The sequence below is a fragment of the Elephantulus edwardii genome, unplaced genomic scaffold (genome assembly GCF_000299155.1).
Source record: "Elephantulus edwardii isolate Elephantulus edwardi_28Jun2011 unplaced genomic scaffold, EleEdw1.0 scaffold00299, whole genome shotgun sequence".
NCBI lineage: Eukaryota > Metazoa > Chordata > Mammalia > Macroscelidea > Macroscelididae > Elephantulus > Elephantulus edwardii.
The window spans coordinates 1,233,580-1,238,169 of NW_006400049.1; positions in this window are offsets into that span (position 1 = coordinate 1,233,580).

The following is a 4,590-nucleotide window of genomic DNA, read 5'->3' on the forward strand; positions in this document are numbered from 1 at the left end:
TTAAACGGCTAGCCTGCTGCTGCGGTCGGCCTGCTGCAGTCGCTAAAGAGCATTCGGGCTTCATGCTTTCCAAGACATATGTGTCTGTTCTTTTGGCAGTCAATGGGATGTTCAGTATTCTTCTCCAATACCACAGCTCAAAGGCATATTTTTCCCCCTGTCATCCTTATTTGTTATCCATCTCTCAGATGCAAAGCAAGTGACTGGAAAGAGCATGACCTGAATCAGATGCACCTTAGTCCTAACTTACATCATTACTCCTGAATAAACTAGAGAGGTCCTTAAGTGCAGACTTTCCCAGTGCAATATGTCTCATGATTTCCTGATTATTGATACCAAGGGTGTCAATTGTGGATCAAAGAAAAATGAAGTTGCGGACAAGTTTCTATTTTTTCTCCATCTATCATGATGTTGCCTACCAGTTCAGTGAAAAGAATCTTTGTTTTTCTTAATATTGAGATGCAATGCTTATTGAAGTTTGTAGTCTTTGATCTTTTTAGATTAGTGAAATGAGATGAACTAGCTTTGGCCACTTTGAATCAGAAAATCATAAGGTATGCTGGCAATAAAAAACAGAAGAAAATGATGTTCCATTCATAATAAAAACATCAATTCCAAAATTCCAAATTCTATTCTGAAATATGATTTTCTGTGTGATGGGATATTTTCCATAGCCATACAAAGAAGATCCATTAATATGGCTATTAGTCAAATATATGCTCCTTTATCTAGTACCAAAGAGGAAGAAATTGAATTTTTTACTGACTCTTACAGTCCAAAATTTACTTAATATGCAATCAAGGTGTGTTAATGATAGTTGGTGACTGGACTGTCAAAGTTGAAGACAGTGAACAAGGAATAATAGTTTGAAAAATATGGCCTTAATGAGAGAAATGAGGCTGGGAATAGAATGATTGAATTTTGTATTTTCAATAATTTATTTATTGCAAATGTTGTTGTTGTTATGTGCTGTCGAGTCACTTGCAAGTCAGTGACCCTATGTACAACAGTCCTAAACCCTGCTCTATTTTGTGTCGTTCACACTGCCTCAGACACACCCATCCCAGTCACTGAGTCAATTCAATTCGTAGAGGGCTTCCCCTTCTGTGCTGTCCCTCCACCCTCCCGAGAATGATGTCCCTCTCCAAGGATTGGTCCCTCCTTACCATATGTCCAAAGTATGGCAGATGAAGCCCCAGAATCCTTGTCTTGTCTCCAAGGAGCAGCCTGGTTTAACCCTCTCCAGGATGTTTTCTTAGCAGTCCATGGTACAATCAATAGTCTTCCCCAGCACCACAGCTCAAAGGCATCAATTCTCCTTTTATCCTCCTTTTTAAAAAGACATAAATGGAAACTTTACACATGAACCTCACCTGAAAGACTGCATAGAAGTTAGACTGACTATATCTGTTAAAGAAATTGTTGGAGAAGTTTAATATTTGCAGTCAAAACTAGCCCAGAAAGAACTGTGGGTCAATAAGTCACTCATATATATGCAAACTCAAATAAAGGCTAAAGAAAATTAGAATAAGTACATGAGAACCAAGATATTATCTTGAATCTATCCCACCTGACTTTCAAGATACTCTTAAAAATAGATTTGAATCATTGAACACCAATGGTCAAAGATCAGATGATATCAAGGATATTCAAGAAGAAAACCAAAACGTCTAAAGACAAAGGAGAAATGAAAGATAAAAGTCAGAAGAAACTAAAAATTTCACCTAGGTGTCAAGAAGCCAAAAAAAAAACAAAACACAAAAAACAAAAACCAAAACAAAACAAACAAAACACAACAAACCAAAACAAAGAAGAAAAATATGCTGAAATAAAAAAATCTGAACAGAAGATTTCAGAGGGCATCTTGAGAAGAATAGACAAAGGATTATAATGAAATGTGCAGATAGCAGGAATTGGATAATTAAAAGGGAATAATTTACTCTGCATTTCTGAAGCTGAGAGAACTAAAATAACAAATTCAAGCCTTGAGTCCCAATATTAAAAAATGCCATGGGCAATATATTAAATGACGCAGAAAGCATCAAAAGAAGGCAGAAAGGATACACAGAATGCATGTACAGTAAAGAACTGACTGACACTGAAAAATTTCAGGAAATGCTATATTATCAGGAGTTAATAGTAATGATAGATGAAGTGGAAGCTGAATTGAAGGCTTTAGGAAAAAATGAGGCCAAAGGAATCAATTGGATACCCATTGACTTGTTTCAATTAACAGATGCACTCTTTGATACAGTCACCAATCTAGACCAGAAAATTTGGATAATAGCTGTCTGGCCAATAGATTAGAAAAGGTCCATATTTGTTCCCATTCCCAAGAAAGGTGATTCAATAGAATGTGAAAACTATCGAACAATATTATTAATATCACATGCAAGAAAAATACAGCTGCAGGTCATTCAGAACTGACTAGATGATCACTAGGTGCATATTAAAAACTTTTAATAGAAGAATAAAGAAAGAGTAATTGGGGTTAATGAAAAGTCAGGATTAAAGATTAAAAATCTTTAAAGACCTTTAAAGATTAAAGATTAAAATTAATTTACATGTGTTAATAAGAAGTGGTTTATTTAACTATCAACATCAAGAAAATAGGAATCAATTACCCACTACCAAAAAAATACCCCAATGAGATGTGAGCTGCAGTAAAAAAGGTGCATGCATGTACAACAATGTGCATTTTTCACAATTTTAAAGAGATGGAAACAGCTCAGGTGTCCCAAAAATTGAGTGGATAGAGAAACTTTGGTACACTCACACAATGGAGTATCATACCATATTTTTAAAAAAATTACATAAAAGCACTACACATTGTTGATAATTTGGAAGAATTTTGCTAAATGAAAAAATCTCAATCTTAATAAAACAAATATTTCATAAGTCTGTTATTATAATAATATGATTGATAACGGAGAGGGGTAAAGAGCAAGAAAAAAGAATGACTAGATAATGAACACTACATTGGAATGGCTGAAAGAAGGACATTCTGAAAAGAATGGGTTATTTAGAAACCATATGCATGATAATTAATAGTTTTACAATGTGAATTGTGAAATGGGAAGGAGGAAAGTGTGCCCAAGTGAACAAATAATAATGAAAAGCAAAATTGAGGTTCTTCAGTGACATTACTATCACTCTTCTACAAGATGCAAAGGACTGTGTGGCATGACTGACCCAGGAGTGTGTCTACTAAAGGCTGTAGCCACCCAGGCCACTCACACTCTGGGCAGTGACAGAACCACTGTCTTCCTGGTTGAGGGGCTACAGTTTCACTGGCCAGCTGCCACCCCAGTTGTCCAGTGGCAGTAGCACCAATTTCACAGGTATGTTTGAGGAAAACAGTACTGTCTAGCTACACTATGCAGGATGCAGGACACCTTAAGCTCAAGAGGAAGAGAACAGGGCATATTGAACCAGACAGAGATACCATTTCTAGAAGGGAACAACAGGCTTCCTGGTGTGTCATACAAGTACTTTGAGGGAATCACTACTGTCTAGCTACAGCACATGAGACCCTTTAAGGTCAAGTAGAAGGAGCCAGGACACCTCGAGCTATGGTAGAGATACCATATCTAGAAGGGACCAACAGGCTTTCTGGTTTGCCATTCAGGTACTTTGGGTGAAACACTGCTGTTGGGAGAACAAATATGCAGGTCCTTCAGAAAACATTTCCATACTCTGGGTCACTATATAGTTACAACAAACTAACATCTACTAAGAAAAGACTTGCATAATGTCAAGAAAGCAGCAATCTGCCTCAGTCATCATGAAATGACAAAATGCATTTTCTATTAAAAATGCAGACCAAATGAATAGCCCAGATAGAGAGAACCAGAAGAAATATGATAATGTGAGGTTACTTGAACAGCACCAGGAAATGCAAACAATGAAAGATGCACTGAAGGCCATTAGAGAACAAATACCCAAGAAACATTAACCAGACAAAATGTATTTAAAAGGAGCAACTTGAACAGCTATGGAAGAAAATACAAAAGATGGAATAAAGAATTGATAGCGTAGATAAAGAGGCTTAAGGACTTAAAAAATTATCACAACACAAAGAGGGTACAGTCAACATAGTACTGGGAATAACAGAAAAACATGAAAATGTAATCCAGAATGTTAAGAAATGGCAGAGGTGTCCAACATGCTGGTAGGACATCAATGTAAAATGGAAGAGCTGAAACACATAATCAGTGAGCTTAAAGAGAAGAGCCTCACTGGCTAGAAAAAAAATCAGAAATAAGACATAAGGAAAATGAAGAAAACATTAGAATAATGAGGGATTACATCAAAAGGAAAAATTTACACATGATTGGAATTTGAGAACATGGCAATGACAGAAAAAATAATGAGAAAATTGCAGAAGAAGTACGAGAATAAAGCTTCCTAAGTATTTTGAGCTGGGAAATCCACATTCAAAAAGCACAGCAAAAACAAAATAGACTAAACCAAAAAATAAAAACATCAAGACATATCACAGTCAAATACTTCAAACTGAAAGATAAGGATGTTGTTGTTGTTGTTGTCATGTGCCGTCGAGTCATTTTCGACTCATAGCGACCCTATGCA